Raw genomic sequence first — 20,882 nt, 5'->3', positions numbered from 1 at the left:
GCACTATATATAAAAAAATAAGGCAGCTGTTTTCTGTAATTGCTGCAGGCAAATGGCACTCTTTGGGCTGTTTCAGCTTCTGAGTGTACAGATTCCATACAGCAGCCTATTCAGCTGAGAGATCCACTTTAAGTTGTCCATTTTGGCCCAGTCCTGTACATTTTGTAATAACTGTGCCTCCTATCTCAGTGTTTCCCAACCAGTGTGCCTCCAGCTGTTGTAAAACTACAACTCCCAGCATGCCTGGAAAGGCTGGAGGCACACTGGTTGGGAAACACTGCTCTATCTGGTACTGCAGCCCAGTCCCATTCTAGTGAATAAGACTGGGCTGCAATACCAGACTCAGCCACTATAAAATGTATGGTGCTATGCCAGGTAGGCAACGAAGATAGTGCAGAACCTAACCTAGTTTGCTGCACCACCTTCAATTAGCTGATTTATGAGGGTGCCAAGAGCCAGACCCTAAAATACTTGATATTGATGGCTTATAATAAAGATTGGTATCAAAGCCTTGGAAAATCCCTTTAACAGCATACACCAGGAGTGTAAAAGTGTAAAATTTCCTTTAAAGGAAATTGCGGGATATTCTCCCTATTAGGGCTCACGCACATGACCGCATGTATTTTGTGGTCCGCAAAAAATACGGATGACGTCCGTATGCATTCCGTATTTTGTGTGAAGTAACAGCTGGTCCCTAATAAAACAGTACTATCCTTGTCCGTAACGCAGACAATAATAGGACATGTTCTATTTTTTTGCAGAACGGACATACAGAAATGGAATGCACACTGAGTAACTTCCGTTGTTTTTGTAAACCCATTGAAATGAAAGGTTCCACAAAAAAAAAAACGGAACAGACACGGAAAGAAGATACGTTCATGTGCATGACCCCTTAGAGCATACAGTATTTGTCTAATTGTAGAAATTCCTAATAATGCACCATATGTAAATCTTGGAAAGCATGGACGTCCACTGATATTACTGGGCAACTTGTCATACATAATTTCACAACAGCTGGATTAGTGGGGCCCCATAAGCCAAGCACCCGTCTTCTTTCCAAAACCCCCATGACCTATATCTGTCTCAAGGACCCACAATGGTTTATCAAAACCAGAGAATTCAAAAAACACTCATTTTCAGTAGCTCATTGTAAAGCTTGTTTTGGCCTGGTTAGAATGGGCTGGGTTTCAAGTCTAAATCAAATTATGAAAAAACCCTAACAAATGTCAATCAGCATGAAATATCTGAAAATATTTAGCTCCATTTCTTTCTACACAAATAAGCCGACATACAACTCTGATTATTTCTAGTGGAGCCACACGCAGTAAAAACTATGAACAATCTCCAGATATGTATTAACTAAATTACACATTGAAATAATGTAATAATAGAGAGAACACGGCGTGATTAATTATTGCAGAGTAAAATTTACAATAAACCTGTCTTGATGGGTTCCTCAGCGACGCAGTATTACTGTCTGTGCAGTTGTTTAACAAGAACTTAATTGAAAAGATAAGTGAATGCACATTTAAAAGTATTGTTAATTTCCTTTATAATCACCCCATCCTTCAAAGTATTGACAGCACCAGGCAAAACCCTTTCTACTTTAACGTCTACTATTTTCCATATGGGCATCATAAATTATAGAGTTTTAATTGGAAGATTTATGGATACAATCTGAGAGAAAATATTTTTATATTCCCGATTTCTTGGTAACAAATGACATGTATTTCTTTATTTGAGCATTGAACAAAAAAATATTTGGGTTTGAGTACTTAGCCTTGAAATAGGCCAAAGGCCCAGCTTACCATTTTGTGTTTACAACTTCAATACAGACCTATCTGTCTCCATGGTTACAGACTACAAACACGCCTTGCGTAGTCTGATCTAGCTGACCAGTTAGTGTCCAATGGAACAAGCAGCCATTATCTCCCGACATAGGCAAAAAAAGCCCAATTCGTTACTGTTTTGTTCCATCCTCCTCGATGTTTGTTTGGCTGCAACAATGTATTGCCCATATGTTCCACGTTACCACTGCAGCCAGTCACTAGCCTCAGCAGCTATGTGCCAAATACCAGTGAGGCCAGCGACTGGCTATGTCCAAGGTATAATATAAGCATGTCATCACTGCAGGCAAGAAGCTGAGAGTATTGGAGTTGTTGAAGCTGACATTTGGTACCATATATATTCTTTTATTATTTTATCTCAATTGGTGGTTGGGAGAATTTTATGAAATATTTTTTTAAAATAAGTCAGGCAACCTTTTTACTACCTACGGTAGCGGAGAACAATTACTAAAGCTTGAAACCATAATACAGTAAATACAGTGCAAATGTCATTGCTACAAAGTAACAAATGAGCATTTACCGTACATTATTCCCCCAGATGCTATCAAGCAGTTTAGTTGTGCTTTGATACGAAAGACCGGAGTATGTCAAAGAGTGATCAATGCTGGTAAATGGTATGGTCAACCACAGGTGGTTTACAGAACAATTATGGTTGCCGAGAAAAGCCACATATAACATTAATAATGTTCTGTGGCTGAAATAGTTTGAGATGGGTTCTCACACACAATAGTGCAAACTGTATATGTCATGTGAGATAAATTCAAGACACCTAATTCATTCCACTGTATGAATAATAATAATATACTATATTGTGTATGTATACAATAGTATTCTATACTATATGTATTGAAAGTTCTTCTGTAGTTAAACCAATATTCATAACAATTTAACCAATTAAAGCATACCTTCAGTGATCTACTTAAAAGTCCATTTGTTACATACTGTCATCTGCAAATGTGTTTTGCCCTCCTCATTCACTTTCACAGAGACAAAGTACATTTGTGGGGCATAGTAGGTGGAAACCTAAGTTACCTTTACTTTCTCCCTGCTGTTGGTGCAGATGTCAGCCACAGGAGCAGATGAGAGAGAGAGAGAGAGAGAGAGAAAGGAAGAGAGATAGATGAAATGAAATGAATATTTCAAACAGAAAATTACAAACTGCCTGTGGATCTATAGAGAGCGCTTGCTAGCTAATAATGTTCTGTGATTACAGCAGCCTTGGCACTGGTTAAAGAATTGTGTATGTGTGTACTAACTGGTGCAAAAGGAACAGAGGAGTAGCAAGTATGAATTGAACTAGTAGGCTTGTAGAAATGGTGACAATGACTGAGCTGCAGCTGCACTGTATTTGTAACATAACTTTCTATTGAAGTTGAAGTGATTTACTGTTGGAAGAAGGAAAAATGTCTGCAGCAAATCAACTGAGCTTTGAAGAGAAAAGCTTCAGAAAAAAAAAAAAAGAACATTGTCCAAGTCCTATATTATATAAAGTAAATTGTGGTGTCGCAGCTAAAAGTTCTCATTTAGAATTCATTATTGTATTTTGTTGTATGAAGTTATCTATGCCATGTTTCATTAACATCAATTTTCCTTAGGTTCCATTCACACGTCCGTTGTTTCTTTCCTGATCTGTCCCTTTTATTTTCAATGGGTCCTGAAAAAAAATCTGACATTGTGCTGTCCAATTTTTTTTCAGGACCCATTGAAAATGAATAGGTACAGATCTGGTCCAGATCTGTTCCGCAAAAAACGGAACAGATCAGGAAAGAAACAACGGACGTGTGAATGGACCCTATATCTCTCTCATCATTTTTCATGGTACATTGAATAAATTACCAAAAGGCATATTTATTGCTTCTCCATCATTGGAGTTCGACATGCAGCTGGTGTCGCTAGGAGAATGATTATAGCAAGTCCACTATCTTTCACTGCTTGTCCAAGAGGTTGCCACTCACACACACCAGAGGCTTCTCTCACGTACACTGGTTAAGGAATGTAAATAGAACTCTTTTGTTATAAGGCTCTGTTCACATTTCAGTTATTGATTTTTTATTTTTTGCTCTGCTCTAGAATGAGTAGAGTGAAAACAATTGAAGTGTCAGACTCAGGATATGGCTGATGCCAAAGGCACCCAATGGACCCCCACTGACTATAATGGGTCAGTTTCCGTTATGTTTCCAGCATTTGGCCAGACATGATAGCATAGTATGTCTTTCTATTTTGCCCCGCTTTTTTTTTTTTTAAGCAAAATCTGTCACCTAAAGCTTCAGCACAGATGTGAATTTGCCACTGGATTGTATCTATTAGGTGCATTAGTTCCTCTCATCACATTGGGTGTTTCGGTCCAGTATTTCAAGACATTTCTTCCTTGTTAGGATGGAAAATAATTTCAGAGGGAGACTTTTTTTTTACCAAATTAATTAAATAAATAATTTATTTTGTATTGGGTCTCGGCAAACTCTAACCAAACAATTTCATGCATCTTTAAAAAGAGTAAAGAAAGATCAAAGACGTAAATCTAAAAAAAAAGTGGAAGTGTTAAATCTCATTTTCTTCAACGGTACGAGGAATAAAAAAATATTGTATTTATTTTGGATCTCTGTAGCCTAAAGCTTTCTGTTGTAGAGTTCAAATTGCTTCTGATGGCTGAGGAAAAGCCTAGCGTGTAGGTCATATATGTATGCATGCTGTATACCATATCAGTTCTTCATATATCAGCTAAAATTACATTCTGTAAAGGGAATTTTCTATATCATTTTTATTCCTTCTGCATAACGCGGCATAAGGTGGGGGCTGTGGCTTTGTAGCGCTAGAACTCACTTAAAATTCTGACCTATTTTTGTTGGGGAATTTCTTGTGGACTGAAATATCTGCGCTTCATTGGCCTGAATTATCCTATTGTCCCACGTAATTCTATTGATTTCTCAATACACCACCATGGTCAGTAGTGGCCATTTCCTTTTGGTTGACTGGATCTCAATTGGCTGCCGAATTGACCATTGAAATGACAGTTTATGTGTCTGTCCAGCTACCATCGACAACCTTAAAGGGTATTTAGTAAAAAAATTTTTACAACTGATTAAAGACATTAAATTATATGGTGATTCTTAATGTACAGAGGTTTTCCCAAACCAAGATTTGTGTTCCTTTAATCTGTGGATGGAGAAACATATGTACAAGTCCATGCACTATTAAATATTTACACATTGTACATCTACATAAAAGCACTGTGCAAAAATACAGGTCTAATAATAATAGTCATAATCTTATTTAGGGCTCATGCACACGGCCATTGCTCGGCAGTTCCGTGCATTGGGGACCGCAATTTGCGGTCCCCAATGCACGGGAAACATCTGCTGATGGATCCAGACCCATTCAACTTCAATGATCTGTCTGCAAAGCACAACTTCTATATTTTTGCAGTGCGGAGGCACAGAAAAACCCCACGGAAGCATCAAGTGAATGTCTCCGTGATGCGGTGAGCACACAGCCGGTGCCAGCATATTGCGGACCTGCTGTTTGCGGGCCGCAATACAGGCACTGCCAGGCAACATCCGTGTGGGTCAGGCCTTATATAGCGCTAACATATTCCACAGAACTTTATATACAGAAAATAATTGTACAGAGAAAATGAGACATTGTAAGTAAAAAAATAATAAAAAATACAATCAACCTTTTAAACAATCAAAATGAGATCCCTGCTGGTGAGACAACTTACCAGATGTGCAACCTGGCAGGTAGCGGAGCAGCTGTCACCTTAAAGAGGTTTCCGAGATTTTCTACCTGATGACCCATCCTCTGGACAGTTCATCAGTATCTGATCGCTGGGTATCCGACACCCAGGAGCCCCACGTTCAGCACTAGCTCCACAGCCTTCTTGCAGCTTTTCCTAGGCCAGTGACATCACGTTCATCGGTTACAAGGCCTAGACGCAGCTCAGTGAATGGGGCTGAGCTGCGATACCACCCACAGCCGACATACAATGTACCGCGCTGTGCTTGGTGAGCAGAGAGGAGGCCACGGCGCTACTGCAAGCACCAGTGCCTTCTTAAATACCTGATCGGCGGGGGTCCCAGGTGTCAGACCCCCACCAATCAGTTAAAATAATTTCACAAAACCTCATTTAAAAACTTCTTTCTGATACATGATAGATTGTATCTAATTCACTGATCTAATGAATGTCGTTCTCAGAGATTTGTGGATTGCTAGAGACATTACGAGGTGCTCTATCACAAGCAGCTTGAGAGGAAGAGGCCCATACACTGGCCTTGCTGGAGAACACTCTCCTGTTTGTGTCCATCTCCGGATAGATTGTAATAATATATTTTTAAAACTTTTGATTAAATATATAACTTTTGTTGTTATTTTACACCCTTCTATAAATCAAGTGGGTTAAAAGTAGCGATGAGTGACTTTAATAAATATTTGTTTCCATTCACTTCTCCTGGATGCGGAAAGAAATTTGATTTAGGTACGAATCGAGTGTAGTCAGATCGAAAGTGCTTTTAAATGCCTGCAATCAATTATCTATCTATCTATCTCATATCTATCTTTTATCTCATTATCTATTTCTCTATCTCTCTCTAGTCTACCCAAACTAAAATCAGATTTATTTTTTTTGCCGAAAATTCAGGTTGAATTTCGATTCTAAAGAGTCAATTCACTCCTCTCTAGTTAAAAGCGTCACCTGTATTTTCCTCTCTCAGGCTGAGTTACAGAGACTTAGCAGAGACTTGGCAGGAATAACGTCCTTAAGACCTCTCTTCATTTTATTTTATTATTAACACGGAAAATAAAAGTAAACTTTTGATTACTCATTGTGTCAAGTAGCAAATATCCTTGCTTGCCGTGTAACTGTGGACATTAAATGTGTCAAGAGGCAAGCTGTAAAATAAATGTCTGGGGCACCTTCATAAACAAAAATCTTATTTCCATAATTCATACAGCTGGCTGCCATTTATTGGCACGTCAGGTGCAGCGGGGACATTGCAGAAACATTAACATGTACAGCATCATTTGTCAACAAAGAAACAATGTAAGCAAATCGTTCAGAACCGATACAGATTTACAGCTCTTTCTGCCAGCTGCTAATTACGATGTGCTCGGCCTATTTGGTATGGCAGCTTTTATTGGAAAATGACAAAAGGGGAGCAGTATCCCGGATAGGAATATAGATGGAGCTTTTAGTAATAATACACACACAAGTCAGGTTAACAAAGACTCTCCTGCCGATTCGGCCGGCCAGGGGCATTTATTTAATGTGCAGGAAAAGAAAAATTGGAGAAATGATAACTTTGTTTTATGCTTGTTCTGTTTACTTTTTTATGTATTTGTTTTTCAGCATTGCATTTATTATGTTTATTATTTTTCCTTATGTATTTTATCTTATTTTTTTCAATATTATTATTGAAGATTAAAAAAAAACACCTATTTCTTATATTGTAAGATGATATGTCACTTAATCAATAGCAATGCTGTGTACACAAATGGCTATACATGGGTCTCCGGTAACTCATAGTTGCTTACTGTGTCCCCGCCGTGTGTATTATTCCTGTGCTTTGATATTATTTGTTTTATCCTCTGCTGTGATGTTACTGTGTTCACTATGGGGGAGTGTAAGTAGTGTGAGGAGGATCGTGGTATTAAGGGCCTTAAACATGGACTGAGAATCCCAAAGATAATCTCTAACAAGCGTTGATAGGAACGTTCGTTAGTGATTATCTGACGGTGTAAACGTAACGCAGATTACCTGATGAATGAGCGAAACGCTGATTTATCGAGTAATTTGATCGTTTGGGCACTCACATAAAAAACGTTGTTGGCCGACAGCAGATTGTGCTGGGTGACCACGGTCTGCTGCTGCAAACGAGTCAGTATGGGTAACAGTGTTGGCAATAGCAATCGCTTCTCCCCATACTCTGGAGGAGATCGCTGCATGTAAATGCAGCGGTCTCCTCCGCCAGTGAGCAGCAGATTGTTGGGAAGGAATGATTCCTTCCCGACTATCTGCTGCAATATCACCCTTGTAAAGGGACCTTTACTCATGGTAGCAGCTGTCCTGCTCCAGCGCTCCCTTGGGCCATGCACAATAAAGAGAGGGTGCACATGTTCTCTGCTGTACACCCTGGTAGAGGTCTCCTGTCTTTTGGAAGGTGGGGTGCTCTTGATGTTGATATTAGTGAGGCACAAGGCACAGTAGGCACAGGGAATGAGGTAGCGGGTGTGGTTCAACATATAACAAGTCTTTATTGAAGAGACATTTCTTTCCACAATCATCCACGTGAAATGGAGGCACATCTCTTGAAGAGTTGTAAACATTCTTGATGCTGACGTATGGGGTTGATTCTAGGAGCCCTCTGAGGAACTTTGAAAGATAGAAACTAGTGTTGATTGAGCATCAAAAGTGCTCGGGTGCTCGAGTAGAACATTTTGCGATGCTCGGGTGCTCTACAGAGCACAACGAGCACAATGGAAGTCAATAAGAGAAACCGAGCAATAAACCAGGCAGCCCCTGCTCTGAAGAGGGTAGGGTGTCGGGACTCTAGTTCGGCTTAGGAGTCCCTGCTCTGACTCCATATATAGCTATGTCCATATATGGAGTCAGTGCTTGGGGACACCCCAGTGTATTTAAATCTAATTTAGCCTCTATTTCTGAAAAGTTTCTGCCTGGATTTGGACTCACAACCGTCTACATTAGAAGCAAGGACTTTACCCACTCAGCTATAAAGCTGAATAATAAACTATGTAAAAAAAACTCATAGTAGTTTGTCATGTAGTAAGTATTCCTATACAGCAGAAGTATCATCTCATATTTCAGTGTAGGTTAACATGTAGTTGTATAGTATAGTATAGTGGTTAAAGTTCTTGGCTCTAATGTAGAAGGTTGCGAGTTCAAATCCCGGCAGAAACATTTCAGAAATAGAGGCTAAATTAGATTTATATATTTTATATTGTCTTTAGTAATTGTAAAAAAATGTATGGCACAAAATAAATGTGTAATTACATAAAAAAAATATAGATAGATAAAATCCTACTTTTGATATATATGAATACATATTATGTGGGAAACTACTACTGATGTTTTTAGCCATAATATATTTACATATATTGAAATATATTATATATTCTAAATATATAATAATATATGTAAATATATTATGGCTAAAAACTAATGTTTAAATTAAATTTAGCCTCTATTTCTGAAAAGTTACCTGCAGTGAAATATGAAATGATATTTCTGCTGTATAGGAATACTTAATACATGACAAACTACTATGACACAGTTTATCATTCAGCTTTATAGCTGAGTGGTTAAAGTCCTTGCCGCTAATGTAGAAGGTTGTGAGTTCAAATCCCAGCAGAAACTTTTCAGAAATAGAGGCTAAATTGGATTTAAATACACTGACTCGAGCATTGCGCTCGAGCATACGAGGTATTCGGCCGAACACTACAATGTGCAGAGCATCACTATGCTCGAGCCGAACTGCTCTCTCAGCACTAATAGCAACTCTTTACTTCCCAATTCAGCCAATACTTGCAAACATACAGTATATCTGAATAATGCCCACTGCATGGTGCAGACCACCAAGGGGTTGTCCGCTTTTAACCATTGATGATCTATCCTCAGGATAGGTCATCAATATCAGATAGGTGGGGTCTGACACCCGGGATCCACGCTGATCAGATGTTTGAAGAGAAGGCAACACTTGTACGATCGCTTCCTTCTCTGTTCTGTTAACCTGCTTGTTGCAGCAATTGCAGCAGCTAGCAGTGTAATTACAAGTATGGCTCCAGCCAATACACTTGAGCAGACAGATCCGTCCCATTGTCGTGAATGGGAGCACTTATAATTACACTGCTCACCACTGCAATTGCTGCAGCGAGTAGTTAAACAAAGCAGAGAAGGCAGCAATTGTGTGAGCGTTGATCGGCGTGGATCATGGGTGTCAGATCCCTGCAAATGTGATACTGATGAACTATCCTGAGGATAGCTCATCAATAGTTGAAGCAGACAACCCCTTTAATATTATAAAGGCACTATTTGTTCCACTGATATAACTGGAAGTCAGACGCTGTGTAAACCCAGCCAAGGGCTCTGGAGACCAGGAGCCATAAATGTGTATTACCTCCACAGTCTCTTTTCATGCACAAACCCTCTTCTCTTGGCTGCTCTCCCTTCTTAGGAGTGCTAACCTTCACTCACTGATCTCTAACCTGGATGACTATATGCCAGGGATGGCCAACCTGCGCCTCTCCAGCTGTTGTAAAAATACAAACTCCCACCATGCCCTGGCTGATAGCTGTAGTCAGTCAGGGCACGCTGGGAGTTGTAGTTTTGCAACAGCTGGAGAGCCTCAGGTTGGCCATCCCTGCTATATGCTAACTTAAGCTGCTACAGGACTACGGCTCCTGCTGCTCACTCTTGAACTGACTAACTCACCCCACGGCAAAGGGCTAAGCCATTGACTTTTATTGTGATAAAATGTGTATGTTAGTAGTAGTGCGGATTGTTATGCTGTAAGTAACAAAAATAGAAACCAAAGAAATACACATAGAGAGATATATGCCAAAGGGATTGGAGTTGTATTACCAGCAAAGCTGGAGCTTTTTGTCTAACAAATGCGGCAAAAGCTCGAAAAAAAAAAATCTCCAAACTCTAAAAAGACACAAAAACAGCCCAAAAAACTCCTTATGGCATACCTTGAGCCATCTACAGGCTATTTGGATGAACATCAGGGCTGGAGATGAGTGAAGTTATGAAAAATTTGATTCGTAAATTTGATTTGTGTGCATTCCTTTGCATGTATCAGGCGCAATGATGGGGAACAGTGATCACGCTACCCCTGTCATTGAAACGCTCAGATGCTGCGTTTTGCTGCCCGGACTGCCTGCCGGATCTGGCAAAACGTATGCCAACTGATGGCATTTGTAAAAATGTCATCAGTTTGAAAAATGCCTGATCAGTCATAAAAATGCATTGAAATGCCGGATCTGTCTTTCCGGTGTCACCTGGCAAAACGGATCCGGCATTCATTTTTTTCACCTTTTTTTCGATCTGCGCATGCGCAGACCGAAAGGACGGATCCGGCATTCCGATATTTTGAATGCCGGATCTGGCACTAATACATTCCTATACATTTAGGCAAGTCTTTTTTATTTTTCGCCGGAGATAAAACCGTAACATGCCACGTTTTTATCTTTTGCCTAATCAGTCAAAAAGACTGAATTGAAGACATCCTGATGCATCCTGAGCGGATCGCTCTCCATTCAGAATGCATTAGGATAAAACTGATCAGTTCTATTCCAGTATAGAGCCCCTGTGACGGAACTCTATGCCGGAAAAAAAAAAAAGCAGGGGTTAATCAGGGTAAAAAAAAAAAAACTCCTCACCTCTTCCATTTGCTTGCATAGAGGCTATCGCGCCATCTTGATTGTAGACACTGCGCAAAATCTTGCAATACGTCACCTCTTAGATGTGGCGATGTCATACGTAACCCCGCGTGAGACTTTGCGAGTTTTCTGCAATTAAGAAGGCTGTGACAGCCTCTTTGCACTCAAAAAGATGGGGTGAGTATTTTTTGTTTTTTTAACCGCTATTTTAGGAAAAATTTATTTGTTTACCATGAAGCACAAAGAAATTCGGGTTCACGGCGAATCAAATTTTTCATGAAATTCGGATTGAAATCCACTTTGTTAACTTTGAGTCGCTCAACACTAACCAGGGCCATAAAACAGCATGGAAATAATGCACTCTGAACGCCACTACCGCCTGTCAGAAGTAGACGTCACCATCCCTCCTAACCTTCCGTATGTGTCGGACGTTACATGTATAAGAGGCTGAAACCATAAAAAGATTTTTCTTGCAAATGAGACGCTATAGGTGTCAGTGTCGGCTGTGAGCCCAGACAGGCTGGCACAGGAGCCCTCAGCATTATGATTAATGGCCGCGCACATCACTGTTGTCTAGCTGCAGTAAAATACTGCCTGTCACTTCATCATTGTGTTTACACAGCCTGTAAATTGCTTAAGCGGTTTTCCCAGGATACAGTCGGAGGCGCATTATTCAGAATTTACAGAAGTCTGACAGAACCTGACAATGCGAGATGTGCCATCACGCCACCTATGTGGAAATAAAAGTCTTAGGCCTCGTTCTCCTTTCCGTGTCAGTGTCACATCCGTGAAAAAAAGCATACGTGTTTCATCCGTGAAGATGTCCATGAAGGATCTGTGGTCCGTTTTTACTATCCGTGTGTCGTCCATAATTCACTGACGTTGCTCAGCTGAAAATTTATTTCCAAAGAATCTCCTATTAGCCTCCAGTGAAAAACGGATGCAACGCGAACACACCACGGATGTGTGTCAGTGATTTTCACGGACCTATAGACTTCAATGGGCTTGCTAGGTCCGCATCACGGATCAAAGTAGTGCACGTCTCCGTGATATTGATTACTGACCCACATACTGAAATGTCAACAGACACATTTAAGTCAATGGGTACGTGTGTCTTCCGAAGAAAATGGGGACAGCGCATGTGATAAAAAAACAGAAATGTGAACAAGGCTTTAAGGTTGTATTACACAGCCCGATGTGGTAGACAACTGTCGGGGGGGGGGGGGGGGAAGCGTTCCCTCCCGGCAATCTCCTTCTCTCTAGTGGAGAAGACCATTGCAATTACATGCAGTGATCTCCTCTTCAGAATGGGGAGAAGTGATCGCTACGACATCGCTCGTCCCCATACTGTATTGTGGTTTGCAGGCGGCAGATCGTAATTGGACACAATGATCTGCCGCTTGCAAACGATCATTTTTTTAACATGTCAAAAGCTTTGGATTGCCCGATGGTTGAGTTTGCTCGTCCATCGGGCAATCGGCGGCAGTATTGCACTGCCAGATGATCGCTAATAATGAGCATTCATGCAAACGCTCGTTAGCGATTATCTGCCGAAAAATCAGGCCGTGTAATACAGGCTTTACACTAGTATCTCAATAAAGGGTAATCATTCTGAAATAAAAAGTTTAGCTGCTTTCCGCTATACTTTGCCATTTAATTCAATTCTTCATCATTTTCAAGATCTCTGTTTGCTGGTGTTGAATAGAAACATCCTTGTTTACAAATCTGTCCCGTACTCACACACACACACGTCAAGAGAGGCTGGCGCGGCCGTCTTGATTGAACAAAATGCACCAAATCTTGTGCGCGCTGGCGCGTGCTGTCATCATGTCAGCGTGCGCAAGATTTGGCGCGTTTTCTTCAATCAAGACGGCCGCAACAGCCTCTCTGTGAGCAAATGGATGAGGCGAGTATGTCATTTTTTGTTTATAACTCTTGATTAACCCCTGAAAGGCCTCAATGTGACTGTCAGATGCCGCAATCAGCGTTGAACGCAGCATCTGAAGATTTCAATGACTGAGGGTGGCGTGGTTGCTGTTCCCGGTCATTGCGCCCGCTACTTACAATGTAACGTAATTCGTAACAAATTGAATTTTTTTGTGAGCTTGAATAGAATTTTGATAACTTTGCTCGTCTCTCGTTATAAGATACATCTCTAGCTCGATAAAGGATATGTCGCCGAAACGTCGTATTTAGTTTGCTACTTGTACACTTTCATGGCTTCAATACATGATTTACCGGAGATGCTGCCGTGACCTTTCTTCTTTCTATAGTCATAAGATACAGTCACTATGTAACATTCCCAGGGCGGATGTTTCCAGTATGAGACGCTGACAACGATATTAAGCCGTAGCCATGTTCGCATCGCTTTCTCTATGATGAACCATTGTCAGGACGTGTCTGAGAATCTTTATCAAACAGCAGATTTAGGTTTTTTTTCGTGCAGCCTTCTGCTATCGCCCATAAAATCCATGTCTGCGAAAATAGGTTGTAATAGCTACAAGCTGGCGCCGGGCCTGCAGGAGTCATGTGAAGTGGGCTTTTTGATACCATTTGTGTTCACGTTCAGCTACTGAGACAAGAGGGCTTCTGTCTTGTCTGTGGCTCGGGGACTTACCTCAGGCGATGGGAACAATGGGTCTGGAATACTAAATACACTGCCCTGAATACAGATAGGACGTTGTGCTTTCGCTCCTGGGAATGTGAAGTAACGTATAACCTGAGTTACACCAGGCTGCGGACCACCTGTAGTTAAAAACATCAAATTAAGAAGGGGTCCTGCTGCTTCTTCACAGTTAAAGGGGTTTCTAACATTTCCTTTAACAGTTTGCATAGCAAAAATATAAAACACATAATGTAGTCACTCAGTCGGGAGGCCGCTAATGGAAAATACCATATAATATAGTACAACGTTTATAATTAACTGCTTCAGTGCTGAGGATACGATCCAATCATCTGCATATTGATGTTGAAAATCTATCTATCCTGTGCATATATATATATATATATATATATATATATTTATTTTTTATTTATTTATATATATATATATATATATATATATATATATATATATATATATCTCTTTTATGGTTATTTCAATCTCCCACTAGTTATAATTATCGCACGTAGAGACAAAATGGGCTATAGGCAGTTAGAAAAGGGTCTACCTTGGTTTCCCCCAGAAACGGCGCCACTTTGTCTTTGGACTGTGTATGGTATTACAGTCTAGTCCTATTTAAAGGGCACCTTTCCCCTCTCCTGACATGCCTGTCTTAGCAACTACTTGCATCCCCCATGTCATAACAATTCTGGGGCATCTATTCTTATGACTCTATGATGTGCAATTCCTTTTTTATTCCTTTTAGAAGTTTAGAAGGTCCAGATGAGTGTTACCAGTTGGGGCGGTGTTCCTTCACAGTCTGACATTACCCACTCAAGGGCACCCCCAGGGGCGAACTGGGAACTTAAAGTAGCCCTGGAAAAAAATACTAAAAGTGGCCCTATTTTGTAGTTGGGTAAAATTGGTCGAAGGCAGGGCCAGCAGTACCATATTGTGGCACATTATACCTCCCCAACAGAGCCAAATACCACAGTCCATCACAAAATACTGCCAGCAGCACAAAATACATCCCCCAAAATTTCCACTGGTCGGCCATGAGGAGGGCCCAGGCGGCCCCCTGGGCATTGGCCCAAAGGGAAATTTCCCTGTAAGGTCTATGCCCAATCCGCCCCTGAGCACACGCCCAAATAGTAGCGCTCATCTGGACCTTCGTTGCAGACGCTAGCAGTCTGACTAAACCAAACGTCTTGTGCCTTGGATACCCAGGGGGCCCAAATAGGGATAGGGGGCCCATTCAAAAATTTGCTGTGGAGCCCAACCTTTTTTAGTTATACCTCTAATGCATACTATGATATATGTTAGCACTGTACAATCGCTGAGTTGTATAGGGTCATAATACAGCACACCTAGAAGTCTGTGGGGCCCAATACTATGTATATTCCTTATTTATATGGCAGAAAAAAAAAGGGCATGCACTGGAGCTCTACTCCAGATGTATAACGTGCCTACAGCTCCATAGTATGAAACCACAAGGACTTCATGCGCCTCCATGCAAGCCTTACAGTACAGTAGTGAAATATTTTCAGGACCATAGAATTTCATGGAGACATTTTGCAAATGCCATGAAATGAAAAGTTTAAGCGATAGAGGTAAAATATATCGGTTGCATATGTGCTGGATAGTGTCGGAGTCTTTGTCATTTGATCTGCTTTTTTTTGTGTGTGTGACATCGGACATCAGGTGTAAAATGAAATGGAACAGTCTCCTGAAATAATGGACATATGGGAGTGTATCCTGCCAGATATTCTGCCTTACTGCTCTATTGATCTTGCTTCCTCTGAGTCTCTCCTGTGTTTGAGATCAGATACTGCAGGATAGAGGGATGCCAGGAACGCAGTCTAGTGGAGCATCTGGCACAGTGTGGGGGGAAAAAAAAAGAACAGACTTGGACCTGACTTATAGCTGTGAGCTGCACCCACAAAGCAGGTGTCAAATGGTAAAACTCACAGAGCTGGCTCACTAACCTGAATATTGGTCATGGCTAAATTATCTGATTCAGCATCAAGTTACAAAGTTTCTTTGTTTATATGTAAAATAAATAAATAAATAATTTGTGTGCAATTTGTATCCATTTTGTGTCTTTTGTTTACGTTATATTTGTGTGATCATTTCAAAAAAATTGTATCCATGAAAACCAAAAATGTACTAATCAAAATTCACAATTCTGCATGTCGTGCATTATATTTATTTGGATGCTTTTTGCTCCCCCCAGACAAAGGGGTATGGTCTCAATTGGAATAGGTTTGTCTACACAGGAAAGGTGCATGGTGTAGGGCAGGGGTAGGCAACCTCCGGCTCCCAGCTGTTGTGAAACTACAATTCCCAGCATGCTCCATTCATTTCTATGAGAGTTCTTAGAAGAGCAGAGCAAGTATGCATACTGGGAGTTGTAGTTTCACAACAACTGGGAGCCGGAGGTTGCCTACCCCTGGTGTAGGGTGTTACAGTGTGTGCCGAAATTACGACAAAATGTTGATGGAAAATGTTTGGTGCAAAATAACATATGAATTTGTATTCCATGTTTTTGGAGCTGAGGTGACCAAAAAACAGGATTTATGGTTTTATTAAATTTTTTAGCTTTTTTTACGGTCTTCAACAAGAGATAAAACTATTTCATTTGCTTTATTGGATAGGTTGATATGGACGTGGCAATATCAAACATTTTTTTTTTTTCAAAGTAATAAAACATTTTTAAATTGAGCAAAAGGCAATTTTTTATTATTTTTCTTAAATATGTTCTTAATTTTTTAGTCCCACTGGAGGACTTGGATCAAGTGAAGATCATGTCCCCTTGGATTATATATTTTATTTCTCTAAATGCCAATATTTTTAGTGCAATTTTTTTAATTAATTAATTATTGATGCACATAATTTATTTCTTGTTTTATATTTCATTAAGAAATGTAGTAAAAATAAATTAAATAAATAATCCACCGAGACATTAACTTCACTTGATCTGAGGACTTGAACATGTGATTGTCTGATCACTGATATAATATATTGCAGTATTAATGTATTGCAGTGTATTATGCCTGTCAGCTTAAGGCAGGGCACAATAATAGTAGGGCACAGATGGCAGACCTGGTGGCCTTTATCAGACTATGGCCTATGGCTTCTCAGGGGGAATGAGGGGGGACACTAACTTTAAACAATTCCTAAGATAAAGCGTTATCTCCAATTATGGGTGTTACTGCAGTGTTTCAGCTTTTATGTTGCAGTCGATACCTGCTGCTGATAGTGCCAGATTCTGCTCCTGAGCTGGCACCATTACTGTGCTGTACATGTATGGTACCGTGCTTCAAGTCCCTTTCTTTCATGTTGTATATTTTCACCATGGTGTGGGAACAGGTTAAGTGGATTTTCTGATCCCTAAAAAAACATTAAAATTTGCCTAATTTTTTTGTACAAAATTGTGATATACAGTTGTGTTCTTCCTTACTTTTCCTCTTGGCTCAAGATACAGTATCCCAAGATGAGCAGAGCAAGATGATCAGCTTCCCTGGGTTTCTATGTGGAGTAGATGATCCTGTCTTCAAAAGCTGTCTCTCTGTAGCTAGATATAAGGCATTGCAGTTTGGTGAAGGCCCCACTTGTCCGATTGTAGAATCACCCATGAGTCTTTGCTAAGAACCTTGAGGGCCTATCAACTGCAAAACTTTCTTATATCTCAAACTTCTAGAATGAGTTTTAATTGAAATTAGATTATATTTGAGGTGCATTCTATGGGCTTGGACTCTCTCTGACACACTTTGTCTATTTCTTATGGCATTTTTCAATCCTCACCCCTACCCAGAGGACCCCCTCCAAGGTTTTTCATCCAGAAGGAGACAGAATTAAATTTGGAATTCACCCTTGGGCAAAGGCATTAAATAGTCACACTCGCTCTTGAATCCTCCATCAACTTCAGATTCCAAGATGTGGGATATAAATTATCACTCTGGTACAGGGTTCCCATCCATCTTCATGCTATGTTTTTGGAAGTATATATTTCTCTGTACTGTAAGTAAATTTGGTGGACACATCCCAAGCCTAAGGCAGCGAACAGTATCTACACAAACTATCCGGAGGCACCTGCACGACACTGGGCTATCAGCCAGACATCCAGCTACAGGTGTTCCATTGGCCTCTTGCCAACTCTCTCAAAAGGCTATCATGATGCACAGCAAGACGGCAATGGAGGCTGAAATGGAGGTCTGTCCTCTTCAGCACTGAGTCCCGCTTTTGTCTTATAAGCAATGATAGTCGGTGACTGGTCTGAAGACCATGTGGGTAACCCCATGAAGAGGCCTTCACAAGAGAATGTCACACAGGACCTACTCCCAGGATTATTCTGTTGAGTGGCATAATGTACGGACCCCTCTACTCTTCATTTTAAGTACACTAATAGCTCAGCATTATGTTGATTTGGTCGGGGAACCAATGGAATGTCCATTTCTCCAAAGTGTCCTCTGAGCCATTTTCAACAGCCTTCATGTGGCTCTTGCTACTGTGAGCAGCCTGCATGGCCTAAACCTGCTACTATGGCCTGCAGAATCTTTGGTCTTGTCTTCCATCGAGGACATCTGGTATGTCATTCGTCGGTTATTGCAATGGGAGCTGATAGGCGCGAATCTTGATGATTTGCTTGACCATGTTCATTCAGTGTGGCAGAATATTCCTCAGACATCTGCATATCATTAACATGTCTATCATTCCTGTGATTTCCATAATTCCACAGCATTTCCTTCTTGAAGTTGCAATATCAATGTTGAAGAGCATACTTTAAATAATAAAATACTATATAAAATGTTATATAATTTATTTATTTATTTTGAAGCTGAGTGTATGTATGTCTGCTAAAAGAATCCGCACCGTCACATTTACAATCACGAAATTTGGAACACAGGTACATCAGGTGTCCGGGAAGGTTTTAGACCATGTCTCAGCTCAGCTCCCTAGCACGTACTGTTCCTGAGATATTACCCCAAAAATGCATTAGCTTGCAGGACCTTAGTCTCCACATACACACAGTTTTACAATAGGTTTCCATAACAACCCGGCCATTTTTCTTCATTGCAGTAGTTCAGCTTTAAAGGGTGCTGTGGATGACACTGTTAAGGTAGTGAAGTGCTGTGGAAGTCGCAGTTCAGGGGGCAGGTAGGGTGGCCATTCAGGCAACCCTCAAAAGATGGACTTAAAAACCCTGCCACCAGGTCTGCTAAGCCACGCCCTCGGTCAGGTTAGGCCACGCCCCTCTCAACTTCTATCAGCTGCAGGGGTGGGAGAGAGGGTGACTTTCTCCCTGCAGCTCTTTCTGAGAGTGAGCTGTTCAAAAGGACATCCCTGTGTCCTTCCAGGCACTGCGCCAGATGGAGGACAGGGATTCTGAAAGCCAGACTGTCTGGCCTAAAACCGGACCTCTGGCTACCCTAGAGGCAGGCTGTTGTGGAGATCACAGTTAAGGGGACGGTCCGCTATGGAGGTCAGTGTTAAGGGGCAGATTGCTGTAAAGGCCACTGTTAAGGGGACTGGGTGTTGTGGAAATCACTGTTAAGGAGATGTGGTACTGTGGAGGTCATTAATAAACGGGCAGCCGCTGTGAAGGTCACTGTTAAAAGGGCGGCTGCTCTGGAGGTCTCTGTTAAGGGGGCAGGATTCTGTGGAGGTCACTGTTAAAGGGGCGGGCGCTGTGGAGGTCTCTGTTAAGGGGGCAGGATTCTGTGGAGGTCACTGTTAAAGGGGCGGGCGCTGTGGAGGTCTCTGTTAAGGGGGCAGAAAATGGTGGAGATCACAGTTAAGGGGATGGTCCGCTATGGATGTCAGTATAGTATTAAGGAGCAGGGTGCTGTAGAGGTCACTCTTAAGGGGCCGTGGTTTTGTGGAGGTCACATTTTAAAGGAATAGAGTTCTGTAGAGGTCACTGTTAAGGGGGCAGTTTATTGGGGAAACAATGTTAATGAGTTATAGTTGATACTATCGATTATCTTTTAACACACACAAACATTAAATGAAATAGATGAAATATACTTGTGCAAAGCCGTGTCCTCCTACTAGTGTGTGTATATATACAGTTGCAAGAAAAAGTATGTGAACCCTTTGGAATGATTTGGATTTCTGCACAAATTGGTCATAAAATGTGATCTGATCTTCATCCAAGTCACAACAATAGACAATCACAGTCTGCTTAAACTAATAACACACAAATAATTAAATGTTACCATGTTTTTATTGAACACACCATGTAAACATTCACAGTGCAGGTGGAAAAAGTATGTGAACCCTTGTATTTAATAACTGGTTGAGCCTCCTTTGGCAGCAATAACTTGAACCAAAAATTTCCTGTAGTTGCAGATCAGACGTGCACAACGGTCAGGAGTAATTCTTGACCATTCCTCTTTACAGAACTGTTTCAGTTTAGCAATATTCTTGGGATGTCTGGTGTGAATCGCTTTCTTGAGGTCATGCCACAGCATCTCAATCGGGTTGAGGTCAAGACTCTGACTGGGCCACTCCAGAAGGCGTATTTTATTCTGTTTAAGCCATTCTGTTGTTGATTTACTTCTATGCTTTGGGTCGTTGTCCTGTCGCAACACTCATCTTCTGTTGAGCTTCAGATGGTGGACAGATGGCCTTAAGTTCTCCTGCAAACTTGGGAATTCATTTTTCCTTCCATGATAGCAATCCGTCCAGGCCCTGACGCAGCAAAGCAGCCCCAAAACATGATGCCCCCACCACCATACTTCACAGTTGGGATGAGGTTTTGATGTTGGTGTGCTGTGCCTCTTTTTCTCCACACATAGTGTTGTGTGTTTCTTCCAAACAACTAACCTTTGGTTTCATCTGTCCACAGAATATTTTGCCAGTACTGCTGTGGAACATCCAGGTGCACTTGTGCAAACTGTAAACGTGCAGCAATGTATTTTTTGGACAGCAGTGGCTTCCTCTGTGGTATCCTCCCATGAAATCCATTCTTGTTTAGTGTTTTACGTATCGTAGCTTCGTTAACAGGGATGTTAGCATATGCCAGAGACTTTTGTAAGTCT

General features: G+C 41.0%; 1 protein-coding gene across 1 annotated transcript in view; it reads left to right on the top strand.

Moving 5' to 3' along the window:
• The window catches only part of ARHGAP15 (Rho GTPase activating protein 15), a 779,285-nt gene that overhangs the window by 535,303 nt on the left and 223,100 nt on the right, over positions 1-20,882 (top strand). The gene's annotated exons all lie outside the window — the stretch shown is intronic.

This window comes from Bufo gargarizans, chromosome 8 (assembly GCF_014858855.1).
Source record: "Bufo gargarizans isolate SCDJY-AF-19 chromosome 8, ASM1485885v1, whole genome shotgun sequence".
Classification (NCBI taxonomy): domain Eukaryota; kingdom Metazoa; phylum Chordata; class Amphibia; order Anura; family Bufonidae; genus Bufo; species Bufo gargarizans.
Note: the sequence above shows the minus strand (reverse complement) of the source record. Positions and strands in the feature narration are given on the sequence as shown.